The following is a 14,586-nucleotide window of genomic DNA, read 5'->3' on the forward strand; positions in this document are numbered from 1 at the left end:
CGTGTAAGTTTACAGTGAGAAGATAGCCATCTATGAGGAAGTGGGCTCTTCCTGGATCTGCCCATTCCTTAATCTTGAACTTCTCAGTTCTAGAACTGTGAGAAATAAATTCCTGTTCTTTATAAGCTATTCAGCCTATATCATGTCTGTTATAGCAGCCTGCATGCAGAAGGACAATATGACCTAAAATGAGAGCAATAAATATGAAGTTTCAGTAAAGTCAGCTGGTACAATGTTTTTTTACTTAGAGAAGACATGCTGCTTCATGTTAAACCTTGATATTGTATATGTTTCTTGAAGGGCCACTTCTTACCCCTTTACATGTTTTCCACAAAGTCCAGGATGATGCCTTACATAAAGGTAATATTTTATAAATACTGTTGAAAATATATACTTCTCTAAAATCTTATTTTGCCTACAGATTACTTGGATCCACTTTGCCTTATGTAGAATATTTGAAATATATTAAGAACAGAATGTCTCTCTAAATAACATTTAGAATCATCATTAGTTTATGACTCCTGACTCATTTGTTTATGAAGTGATACTTACTGCAAGAACACTAAAGTTTGTAATATAATTTTTTAATTCATCACCAAGCTAATTTATTATAACTTATGAAAAGATAATTTCTCATGTTGGTTTAATTCTGCTCTTATGTTATGGTCATGACATTTTCATTAAAATAAAGTAGAAAATAAAAGTAAATAAATAAAAATAATAAATAAAAAAATAAAACTAAAACTCTTGTGAAATATTTAACTTTTCTTACTTATTTTGTTTTGCTTTTCCTCTACCATGCTGGCAAAGCTGTATTTTGCAGATAGATACAATTTTTTAGTTGCTAGGTTTGTTACTTTTGCTAAAATTTTAAAATATAAGAAGTTGAATAGTCATGGTTTGTTTACTAAACTCCTTATCTACACATATAAAAATAAAACAATGATGGTGACCTGGGTATTTCTAAAATTGTATTCTGTTTTTCCATATTATGTTTTACAATGTAATTAATAAAGATTCTGCATATATTAACACCCATCCCCTTCTATCTCATCTGTATGTCCATTACAGAGCATGTATGATTTCTATTCATTGCTATGTTGTGGTGAAGAAATTGTCTGAAGTAGTCCTATATTTATGCAGGTAGATCTTAAGCTACAGTACTCTTGTTTATTTGCTTGTTCATGAACAGTCTGAAAGATGGTAACTATTGCATCAGGTATGACGATTAAAAAATATTATTGGTGCCTGATACACTGTGATGAAATAGGTAAGTCGATTCATAATTTGTTAATTAAATTAGAAAAGAAATTCCTTTGGATTTGTCCTTTATTAAGAGTTTTTTTTTAAACGAATTCCTTGGGATGGTTTTTGTGTAATATATATCACATGCCTCAACCTTTAAACTTGAATGTAGAAAAGAGTTATCAGATGAGGCTAGAAAATATTGTTGTGAAATATTTTTGTTCTGTTATATTATGTTAACTTAGGAAATAATGGTAGTTATTTTTATTAGCATTTCCTACTTTCCACATGCCCTTACAGATGAGATATCATATTTTTCCTACTCTTTTTATCGTCGTTGTTATATTCTTCATGATCAATAACAATCAATGAAAATTCATAACATTAATTTTCTTTGGGAAAGTGATATTTTAGCAAGAATCCATGACCAAAAATTTTAGCTGTTGTTCATACCTACTGGTGAGACTATCAATGTTCCCGAAATTTCAAGAAATAGAACCTATTAATTGTGTTGGTTAATGTTTATTGTCTCTGAACTTAGAGGTGCATAATTCAATTTAAAATTTATTTTGAATTGAAAACAAGATCTTACTGAAGTTTAGTCATCCCACTTTATATCAGGCCTCCAGTACATTCTAATTTATTTATAGAAAATATCATAAACACGAATGTCACTTTTCCTATTGCATTCATACTGAAACTGCAGTGACTCAAAGATGTTAGATCTGAAAAGCACTACCTTTCTATAATTTCTGTTTCCTAGGAGGAATGGATATACCATTTTAGCACAATTATTCAACAGTATTCAAAACCACCATGAATTTTAAAACATAGTTATTACACCCTAAAAATCAAGTATGAAAATGTATAAACAATCAAGTCTCTATCTGTAAATGAAATATTCCAACACAGACTGGTTTTAAAACTTTCTAACTTAAGGAATTTGATAGCAAAGACTCAGGGTAGTAGTTTCAGTGCCTACAGTATACTTTCAGGGAGAGAGTAATGTAGGCTCTGAGTCACTTTCGGCCTAGAGATGACCTAATAATGGTTCTGGCATTGTTTATTTGTTTCTTTTTGAAAATAATTTCCTGGGCATTATTCAGAAAATGCAGTTTGGCAATCTATATAAATTAAGGATGATCTTTTTGAATGTTTGTCTTTCACTACATCAAATTAACATAATTGGACAGAAATTTCACTAAATAAAGCATTGTTAGGAAACGTGTAAATTGGAGCTGCTCAAATTAGTTGCTCTTTGAACTATGTGCTGTTGGTTCAAGATTAGATAAGGAGTTTGAAGGAAAACCTAAATCATTGCTTCCTTTTTTGAGAGAGTCTTAGCATATTTTCTTTAAATTAGCTGAAATAAACAATGTGTTTAGTCACAAAGTGATTTGAATTTTGTACAAACTCCCTATCTCTTTGAGAGTTATAACAAATATTTCATGAAACATCACTGATCTTTACTTTGTTACACTGCTATAAAGCACATTCAGAGTTGCCAGTTAAAAGTGTTAGTGTTGAGGGGAGGAATCAAGATGGTGGAGAAGTAGCAGGCTGAGACTACTTCAGCTAGCTGGAGATCAGCTAGATAGCTTATCTAAACATTGCAAACACCTGAAAATCCATCGGCAGATCGAAGAGAAGAAGAACAGCGATTCTGGAAACAGAAAAACAACCACTTTCTGAAAGGTAGGACCAGCGGAGAAGTGAATCCAAAGCGAAGGGAAGATAGACCCCGGGGGGGGAGGGGCCGGCTCCCGACAAGCGGCGGAGCAATGGAGCACAAAATCAGGACTTTTAAAAGTCTGTTCCACTGAGGGACATCGCTCCAGATGCTAAACCGGGGCGAAGCCCACGCTGGGTCAGCGTGGCCTCAGGTCCCGCAGGGTCACAGAAGGATCGGGGGTGTCTGAGTGTCGCAGAGCTTGCGGGTATTGGAACGGGAAAGCCGGCTACACAGACACAGCTGACAGTAAGCTCACAGCTCAGTGCTACCTTGAATCGGTCACAGGCTTGGTTAGCTTGGATCACGGCCGGAGGTCAGGCAGACGGGAGTAACTGGGCGCTGTTGTTCTCTGAGGGTGCACTGAGGAGTGGGACCCTGGGCTCTCGGCTCCTCCGGGCCGGAGACCAGGAGGCCGCCATTTATATTCCCGTCCTCCGGAACTCTACGGAAAGCGCTCAGGGAACAAAAGCTCCTGAAAGCAAACCCGAGCGGATTACTCACCCCGGCACCTGGTAAGGGCGGTGCAATTCCGTCTGGGGCAAAGACACTTGGGAATCACTACAACAGGCCCCTCCCCCAGAAGATCAACAAGAAATCCAGACGAGACCAAGTTCACCTACCAAGGAGTGGGGTTTCAATACCAAGGAGAGCAGCAGAATTCCAGAGGAGGAGAAAGCAAAGCATGCAACTCATGGCTTTTCCTTGTGATTTTTTTTAGTCTTGCAATTAATTTAATTTTTTTCTTTTTCATTTTTTGTTTTTTTTCTCGCCTTCTGGTAATTTTTTTTTTAACTTTTACCTTTTTCTTTTTAAACGTTTTTTAACTAGTTTATTCAATATATATATATTTTCTTTTTTATGTTTTTCTTATTTGTTTTCTTTTTTTAATTCTTTTCTTTTCTTTTTTTTTTCCTTTTTCTTTTTTTTTCTTTCTTCCTTTTTGAACCTCTTTAAATCCCCTCTCTCCCCCCTCACGATTTGGGATCTCTTCTAATTTGGATAAAACATATTTTCCTGGGGTTGTTGCCACCCTTTTAGTATTTTACATGCTCCTTCATATACTCTTATCTCGGCAAAATGACAAGACGGAAAAATTCAACACACACAAAAAAAGAACAAGAGGCAGTACTGAAGGCTAGGGACTTAATCAATACAGACATTGGTAATATGTCAGATCTAGAGTTCAGAATGACAATTCTCAAGGTTCTAGCTGGGCTCGAAAAAGGCATGGAAGATATTAGAGAAACCCTCTCGAGAGATATAAAAGCCCTTTCTGGAGAAATAAAAGAACTAAAATCTAACCAAATTGAAATCAAAAAGCTATTAATGAGGTGCAATCAAAAATGGAGACTCTCACTGATAGGATAAATGAGGCAGAAGAAAGAATTAGTGATATAGAAGACCAAATGACAGAGAATAAAGAGCTGGCATGATATTTTCAGAGCACTAAATGAGAAAAACATGCAGCCAAGAATACTATATCCAGCTAGGCTATCATTGAAAATAGAAGGAGAGATTAAAAGCTTCCAGGACAAACAAAAACTGAAAGAATTTGCAAACACCAAACCAGCTCTACAGGAAATATTGAAAGGGGTCCTCTAAGCAAAGAGAGAGCCTACAAGTGGTAGATCAGAAAGGAACAGAGACCATATACAGTAACAGTCACCTTACAGGCAATACAATGGCACTAAACTCATATCTCTCAATAGTTACCCCAAATGTTAATGGGCTAAATGCCCCTGTCAAAAGACACAGGATATCAGAATGGATAAAAAAACAAAACCCATCTATATGTTGCCTCCAAGAAACTCATTTTAAGCCCGAAGACACCTCCAGATTTAAGGTGAGGGGGTGGAAAAGAATTTACCATTATAATGGACATCAGAAGAAAGCAGGAGTGGCAATCCTTATATCAGATCAATTAGATTTTAAGACAAAGACTATAATAAGAGATGAGGAAGGACACTATATCATACTCAAAGGGTGTGTCCAACAAGAAGATTTAACAATTTTAAATATCTATGCCCCCAACACAGGAGCAGCCAATTATATAAACCAATTAATAACAAAATCAAAGAAACACATAAACAATAATACAATAATAGTAGGGGACTTTAACACTCCCCTCACTGAAATGGACAGATCATCCAAGCAAAAGATCAGCAAGGAAATAAAGGCCTTAAACGACACACTGGACCAGATGGACATCACAGATATATTCAGAACATTTCATCCCAAAGCAACAGAATACACATTCTTCTCTAGTGCACATGGAACATTCTCCAGAATAGATCATATCCTCGGTCCTAAATCAGGACTCAACTCGTATCAAAAGATTGGGATCATTCCCTGCATATTTTCAGACCACAATGCTCTAAAGCTAGAACTCAACCACAAAAAAAAAGTTTGAAAAGAACCCAAATACATGGAGACTAAACAGCATCATTCTAAAGAATGAATGGGTCAACCGGGAAATTAAAGAAGAATTGAAAAAAATCATGGAAACAAATGATAATGAAAATACAACGGTTCAAAATCTGTGGGACACAACAAAGGCAATCCTGAGAGGAAAATATATAGTGGGACAAGCCTTTCTCAAGAAACAAGAAAGGTCTCAGGTACACAACCTAACCCTACACCTAAAGGAGCTGGAGAAAGAACAAGAAAGAAACCCTAAGCCCAGCAGGAGAAGAGAAATCATAAAGATCAGAGCAGAAATCAATGAAATAGAAACCAAAAATACAAAAGAACAAATCAACGAAACTAGGAGCTGGTTCTTTGAAAGAATTAATAAAATTGATAAATCCCTGGCCCGACTTATCAAAAAGAAAAGAGAGAGGACCCAAATAAATAAAATCATGAATGAAAGAGGAGAGATCACAACTAACACCAAAGAAATACAAACTATTATAAGAACATACTATGAGCAACTCTACGCCAATAAACTTGACAATCTGGAAGAAATGGATGCATTCCTAGAAACATATAAACTACCACAACTGAACCAGGAAGAAGTAGAAAGCCTGAACAGACCCATAACCAGTAAGAAGATTGAAACAGTCATTAAAAATCTCCAAACAAACAAAAGCCCAGGGCCAGACGGCTTCCCGGGGGAATTCTACCAAACATTTAAAGAAGAACTAATTCCTATACTCCTGAAACTGTTCCAAAAAATAGAAATGGAAGGAAAACTTCCAAACTCATTTTATGAGGCCAGCATCACCTTGATCCCAAAACCAGACAAGGATCCCATCAAAAAAGAGAGCTATAGACCAATATCCTTGATGAACACAGATGCGAAAATACTCAACAAAATACTAGCCAATAGGATTCAACAGTACATTAAAAGGATTATTCACCACAACCAAGTGGGATTTATTCCAGGGCTGCAACATCCGCAAATCACACAATGTGATACAACACATCAATAAAAGAAAGAACAAGAATCATATGATACTCTCAATAGATGCTGAAAAAACATTTGACAAAGTACAGCACCCCTTCCTGATCAAAGCTCTTCAAAGTGTAGGGATAGAGGGCACATACCTCAATATCATCAAAGCCATCTATGAAAAACCCACTGCAAATATCATTCTCAATGGAGAAAAACTGAAAGCTTTTCCGCTAAGGTCAGGAACACGGCAGGGATGTCCATTATCACCACTGCTATTCAACATAGTACTAGAGGTCCTAGCCTCAGCAATCAGACAACAAAAGGAAATTAAAGGCATCCAAATCGGCAAAGAAGAAGTCAAATTATCACTCTTCGCAGATGATATGATACTATATGTGGAAAACCCAAAAGACTCCACTCCAAAACTGCTAGAACTTGTACAGGAATTCAGTAAAGTGTCAGGATATAAAATCAATGCACAGAAATCAGTTGCATTTCTCTACACCAACAGCAAGACAGAAGAAAGAGATATTAAGGAGTCAACCCCATTTACAATTGCACCCAAAACCATAAGATACCTAGGAACAAACCTAACCAAAGAGGCACAGAATCTATACTCAGAAAACTATAAAGTACTCATGAAAGAAATTGAGGAAGACACAAAGAAATGGAAAAATGTTCCATGCTCCTGGATTGGAAGAATAAATATTGTGAAAATGTCTATGCTACCTAAAGCAATCTACACATTTAATGCAATTCCTATCAAAGTACCATCCATATTTTTCAAAGAAATGGAACAAATAATTCTAAAATTTATATGGAACCAGAAAAGACCTCGGATAGCCAAAGGGATATTGAAAAAGAAAGCCAACGTTGGTGGCATCACAATTCCGGACTTCAAGCTCTATTACAAAGCTGTCATCATCAAGACAGCACGGTACTGGCAAAAAAACAGACCCATAGATCAATGGAACAGAATAGAGAGCCCAGAAATAGACCCTCAACTCTACAGTCAACTAATCTTCGACAAAGCAGGAAAGAATGTCCAATGGAAAAAAGCCTCTTCAATAAATGGTGTTGGGAAAATTGGACAGCCACGTGCAGGAAAATGATATTGGACCATTTCCTTACACCACACACAAAAATAGACTCAAAATGGATGAAGGACCTCAATGTGCGAAAGGAATCTATCAAAATCCTTGAGGAGAACACAGGCAGCAACCTCTTCGACCTCAGCCACAGCAACATCTTCCTAGGAACAACGCCAAAGGCAAGGGAAGCAAGGGCAAAAATGAACTATTGGGATTTCATCAAGATCAAAAGCTTTTGCACAGCAAAGGAAACAGTTAACAAAATCAAAAGACAACTGACAGAATGGGAGAAGATATTTGCAAACGACATATCAGATAAAGGACTAGTGTCCAGAATCTATAAAGAACTTAGCAAACTCAACACCCAAAGAACAAATAATCCAATCAAGAAATGGGCAGAGGACATGAACAGACATTTCTGCAAAGAAGACATCCAGATGGCCAACAGACACATGAAAAAATGCTCCATATCACTTGGCATCAGGGAAATACAAATCAAAACCACAATGAGATATCACCTCACACCAGTCAGAATGGCTAAAATCAACAAGTCAGGAAATGACAGATGCTGGCGAGGATGCGGAGAAAGGGGAACCCTCCTACACTGTACGTGGGAATGCAAGCTGGTGCAGCCACTCTGGAAAACAGCATGGGGGTTCCTCAAAATGTTGAAAATTGAACTGCCCTATGACCCAGCAATTGCACTATTGGGTATTTACCCTAAAGATACAAACGTAGTGATCCAAAGGGGCACGTTCACCCGAATGTTTATAGCAGCAATGTCCACAATAGCCAAACTATGGAAAGAACCTAGATGTCCATCAACAGATGAATGGATCAAGAAGATGTAGTATATATACACAATGGAATACTATGCAGCCATCAAAAGAAATGAAATCTTGCCATTTGAGACAACATGGATGGAACTAGAGCGTATCATGCTTAGCGAAATAAGTCAAGCAGAGAAAGACAACTATCATATGATCTCCCTGATATGAGGAAGTGGTGATGCAACATGGGGGCTTAAGTGGGTAGGAGAAGAATCAATGAAACAAGATGGGATGGGAGGGAGACAAACCATAAGTGACTCTTAATCTCACAAAACAAACTGAGGGTTGCTGGGGGGAGGGGGTTTGGGAGAAGGGGGTGGGATTATGGACATTGGGGAGGGTATGTGCTTTGGTGAGTGCTGTGAAGTGTGTAAACCTGGTGATTCACAGACCTGTACCCCTGGGGATAAAAATATATGTTTATAAAAAAAAAGAAGAAGAAGAAGGGAATCTTTCTGCCCTTCAACAGACGAATGGATCAGGAAAATGTGGTCCATATACACTATGGAGTATTATGCCTCCATCAGAAAGGATGAATATCCAACTTTTGTAGCAACATGGATGGGACTGGAAAAGACTATGCTGAGTGAAATAAGTCAAGCAGAGAGAATCAATTATCATATGGTTTCACTTACTTGTGGAGCATAACAAATATCTTGGAGGACATGGGGAGTTGGAGAGGAGAAGGGAGTTGGGGGAAATTGGAAGGGGAGGTGAACCATGAGAAACTATGGACTCTGAAAAACAATCTTAGGGGAATGAAGTGGTGGGGGTGTGGGAGGTTGGGGTACCAGGTGGTGGGTATTATAGAGGGCACAGATTGCATGGAGCACTGGGTGTGGTGCAAAAATAATGAATACTGTTATGCTGAAAATAAATAAATTTAATTTAAAAAAATAAATAAAATAAAAAATATATACTCTTCACTTAGAAGTCTTTTAGAAATCTAAAATATGACTTTCTATAGTTTGTGTTTCCATATTCCTTTATTGCCAGAATGAACAAATCCACATGCTTTGATTCAAAGGTAATAAATTCCTCTTATTTGGAAAAATGATGTTTATTTTTGTTCTCTCACCCTTAGCAGGTGGTTTCATTTTAGCACACTTCAGAGTTATAATTTCATGCTTATTAAAAACATTTATTATGATCTACATAGATTAATGAAACTTTTATTTTATTAAATTATTTGCCAAAAAATCTGTTATTTTTAGAAATGTATTTCCTTTGAAGGGTTATTTTAGAGCGTTCAGAGAGGATCTAGGAGTGTGGTATTATGCAATTTTTAAGTAGGTATGAAATGGTTATTTATATGATTGTTTCTTTAAGGCTTATGTATATTGTCCATTATATGCTATAAAATATTTTGAAAGTAAATTTAAGGTATGTTTTACATAGTTTATTTTTTGGAAAAAATTATTGAAATGACTTTTGAAATTCAGTATACTCTCAACATTAATTTCTTCTGACGTTTACCAATTGTCTATTGAACCTATTATATGGCAGATATTACTTCAGACTACACTGGTAAATGAAATACTTGGCTTTGTATAACTTTTATTTTAATGGGTGAGACAATTAAAAGCTATAAACCTTAATAAAAATGGCATAGTGCATTCAAAAATGATGAGTACAATGGGGAAAATGAAAAATTAGATCAGGGTGAGAAAAATCAAGGTTGCTAGGCAGGGCATGGGGAGTTAAAAATTTAATAGGAAGATCAGGGTAGTTACAATGAAGATGACAATTGAACAAAGGTATGGAAAGGTGATGAATTTGCCCAGAACTATCAGCAATAAGGTCACTCCAGACAAAGGAATTGGCTACCTTGAAGGCTATAAGGTTGGATCATGCCTGGCATATCTGAGGAATAGCAAGGAGACCACAGTGAGTGACTGAAGAGTAGCAGGGACAGAGGTTAAATGAGTGGCTAGATCATGTAAAAGCTTAGAAGTCATTGTAAAACTCTGGCCTTTATATTTGGAAACTTACTGTGTGATAGAATTTCTGCTAATAACTGAGAGTTCAAATGTCCATAAAATTTCAAGGATTCTTATTCTAGTAAGACAGAATAAAGAAAAAGAGCTCATATTTTCACATGGTGTAACAAATGCTCGGAGATCCAAGTGTAGGAAGCTATGGGAGCACAGAAGAAGGCACTAAAATCACACCAATATATTTGATGACTGTGACTATATATAAATTTGTATTTTCTAGATTTTTTATAGTCATGGAATCACACAGTATATACTATTCATTGCCTGGCTTTTCTTTTCTCAGCATCATTACTTTGAGAATCTCCAATTGTAAATAGTTCATTTTGATGTTGAATAGTAATCTCTTTAATGAATATATCATAATTTTTCTTTGCTCTATTTATGGACATTGATGAACATTTCCACTGTTTTCAATTCTTAAAAATAAAGCTGCTATGAAATTCATATACAAGTCCTTGTATGAACATAGGGTTTGTTTCTCTTGGTTAAATGCCTAGAAGTAAAATGGTTATTTGTGTAACTGCAACATATTTTGCATTTAAAAAAATTTTTCAAACTATTTTCCAAAGTGGTTGTATCATGATATATGCCAACAACAGTTTAAATTTTTTGTTGCTTCTCAATCTAGCTCAGACGAAGTACAATTAGCCTTTATAATTTTAGCCATTCTAATAGATATGTAAGCATGTCTCATTATGATTTTAATTTGCATTTCTTTAATGTCTAAATGTTGACAGATTTGTCATGTGCTTATAAGCCATCCATATACTTTTGGTGACATGTCTCTTCAATTATCTTCTTCACATGTAAAATTGGATACTCTGTTTTGTTATTAGTAAGGTTTTTTTATTTTTATTCATTTTTTAATAATCTGAGTAGATGTCCATTATCAGATATATAATTTGCAAATCCCTTCTCTATCTTTACAGTTTCTCAATGGAGCTTTGATAGCTGTGTCTTTCAAGAAATATGCTACTTCTTTCCTGGTACATGGAGGTATGATTAGAACATTATCAATGTTGACCTTTGCAAAGAAAATCATGGCTTAAGATATATGTAGTCTGCGGTTGTTGGGAGTGTTCTGTAATATCAAGCATATCTAGTTAGTTGATAATTTTGTTCAAGTCTTACATATCTTACCAATTTGATGACCATTTGTCTATAAAATCTTAAAATAAAGGTGTTGAATTTTTTTTCCATTTCTCTTCTAAGGTAGGAGTTATGATTTTTGTTCTTAGTTTTTCCCTATATATCCCCAAATCTGTTATTAAGTATTAAAAGTCAAGAATTATTATACACCCTGATGAATTCATCCTTTTACTCTTCTGTAATTTTGACTTGATCTTTATGTCTGACAATGAAATTTGCTTTAAAATCACTTTTCATTATCTTGATATAACCACCAAAGTTATAGTGTGATTAGTGTTAATATAGCATATTTTTTTCTTTTAGTTTTTAAAGCACTTCTATATTTAATCCTGACAAAGAAACAAAACAGCTTTTTAACTCTGGAAGCATCTTTCTAAATTATCTTTTTTTTTTTTTAAATGAAGCAGTAGCAATTTTTGTTAAGGGACCTAAACTGAAAGTAGGTTTAGAACTTTATTTATTTATTTATTTAGTAAAAGATTTTATTTTGTTTATTTGACAGCAAGAGAGAGAGAGAGAGAAAGAGAGAGGAAGTGCACAAGCAGGGGGAATCACGTGCAAAGGGAGAGGAAGAAGCAAGCTCCTTGGGGTACAAGTAGTCCCATGCAGGACTGGATCCCTGTACACTGGGATCATGACCTCAGCCAAAGGCAAACATCTGCTTAAACAACTGAGTCATCCAGGCACCCCTAGAAAATCTAAAAAAAAAAAAAAAGACCTTTTAAAAACATTTTCTTTCTTTCTTTTTTTTTTAATATTTTATTTATTTGATAGAGAGACAGGAAGAGGAACTATAAGCAGAGCAGAGGGAAAGGGAGAAGCAGGTTTCCCACTGAGCAGAGAGCCTGATGTGGGGCTCCATCCCAGGACCCTGGGATCATGACCTGAAAAGAAGGGACACTTATGGAGGAAGCCACCCAGACACCTCCTTTCTTTGTTTTTAATATATGGCAACGGATGCTTCCCAGCCACGAGGAGCATATTACCCATTGATTAAATCTTTGATAACAACCTATTTAAAAAGGTGTGTAAATATATACTTACTCAGATTTATACACTTTGTGTTTTCTTCATAGTTTGGGGCTGGACCCCATGGTCACAACACTGCTTCCAGTCTTTGCCTTCCCATCTTTTGATACCAGGTACTTGGTCAGCAAAGGAAATTAGTATCGAAATTAATAAGCCCTTGGCACCATATCTCTGGAGCAGGGGTTGCTCTTAGCCAAGGCCCAGAGCAGTTGACCTCCCCTCGCTAGTGCTATAGCCCCAAGGACTAGGACCCTGCCACCAGAACTCAGTCTTACATGTTATGCTAAGCAGACAAAACCAAAACAGGAGAGCTCCGACAGCTTTCACTGGCATGCCTCATCTCCCACTCCCTCGACGTCCAGGCAGTACCAGATGACAGGGAGGGGTCTTGGTCCAGCATATGGGAGGGAAGGAAGTAGCCACGAGCAAGTACCTGCCTCTCTGTTCCTTTCTTTCATGAGCAGGTTGTAAGGAGGAGGAAGAGGAAAGAGAAGAGAGGTGAAATTCAAGGGGTGAAGGCCTCAGGTAGGCAGCTGGCTCCTGCCAGTAGGAAAGGGACAAAGGAGAAGGCAGTGAGTCTTGCATGGAGGGTGGGGGGTAAGGGTTACAGCTTATGACGGAATCTGGACAGGAGTAATAGGGATACTAGTCATTTGAGTCCACCATTGGCAAGCTGGGCTGGGTGTCAGGGCAGATAGGCCTCCCTGGACAACGGCTCACGAGAGAAGGTGGAATTCTTCTCTGAGGAGCAGGTGGAGCTTTGGGTGTTGGGAAAGCATAGACAGTATTGTTCCAGGGCCAAGGACAGGTCCGGGTACTCCTGGTTGGAGGTCAAGGCCACAGGATGATCCAGGTCTTCTACCAGCAGCTTGAAGGTACCACATGCCAGCCACCCCTCATTATTGTGTATAACTCTCTGGTGCAGTTATTGGCTTATCCATCAAATGACTCCTTCAGCAGCTTGAAAACCACCTCCACAGGCACTCCAGGATATGGGAGGCTTCCAGAGTGAAGATTTTGCACAGGATCACCCCAAAAGACCAGAAGTCACTCTGGTGGATGTAGATCTGGTCAAACATGGCCTTAGGGACCATCTACTTCACAGGCAGTCCACTGTTGGTTGTCTTTTTATAGTAATTGATGTGGTGATATCTCTGGCAAGGCTGAAGTCTGAGATCTTCATCATGTTGTCCTTTGTCACCAGCACTTCCCTGGTGGCCAGGTCTTGGTGTATGCACTTCTTCGAGGCAAGGTACTCCGTGCCTCAGGCTACCTGATAGGCACAGGATACCAGGTCCTTGGAGGAGAGTTGCTCTGCTGCATTGTGGCTGATATTGTAACAGTACTCCAGGTCAGGAGGCCTCTGGGCCTCCAGGTACTCCTGTATGTTGTCTTTGGAGACATACTCCATGATAGTGTACCAAGGACCGTCCTGTGTGCAGGACTCAGCAGGTTGATGGTGTCCTTGTGCTTTCCAATCATCTTCATCATCTCCATTTCTGAGATTAGGTTTGACAGGTCTTTCTCTGTTGCATCTGTCTTCAACATCTTCACAGACACTTTGGTCAAATGGTTGGATTTGTCTTTGTCCAGCCCAATGGCCTCCTCCAACACCACCTGCCCAAAGTAGGCCTGTCTTAGGGGTCTGCCTAAACTGCCTACAACCAGCCGGTCTCAAGGAAGTTATGAACTCTAGATTATCCTCAAAACATTAAACCACAAGCTAAAAATTCTCTTCACTAAGTCTCTGTCACAGGTCTAATTTTCTTATCTTTCATCATTTATCTTTTTCCTAATTCTTATTTTCAGTATAGTTTATTTTGCTTCCAGGTGTTTCCCCTGTTTTCTGTATGCTGTTTCATAGGGAAGAATTATCCTGTCATAAAATTATTTCTTGAGAATTCATTACATCTCTCAGTTAAAATGGGTTCTTTTATGGTATTGATTCATTTGAGTTTTCTCAAAATGGGAAGAATTTTCAAAATGGTGTTTTCCTCAAGGTTCAGAGTATGTCTTAGCCTCATCTTTACTCTTTTTGAAATTCACTTTTCAAATTCTTGTCCCTCTTTTTATCTTTTTAAATTAAAATGTTTTATTTTTACTATTTTTTTTATTTGAG

The 14,586-nt window shown here is 37.3% G+C and overlaps 1 long non-coding RNA gene across 1 annotated transcript; it reads left to right on the forward strand.

Annotated features, from left to right (window-relative positions):
- The first annotated feature begins 242 nt into the window (after positions 1-242).
- LOC131821598 (uncharacterized) lies at positions 243-12,580 on the forward strand. Its single transcript, XR_009349950.1, has 3 exons — positions 243-360; positions 11,219-11,285; positions 12,515-12,580. It is a non-coding gene; the product is annotated as an uncharacterized LOC131821598 (long non-coding RNA).
- Positions 12,581-14,586: the final 2,006 nt, after the last annotated feature.

The sequence above is a fragment of the Mustela lutreola genome, chromosome X, assembly GCF_030435805.1.
Source record: "Mustela lutreola isolate mMusLut2 chromosome X, mMusLut2.pri, whole genome shotgun sequence".
NCBI lineage: Eukaryota > Metazoa > Chordata > Mammalia > Carnivora > Mustelidae > Mustela > Mustela lutreola.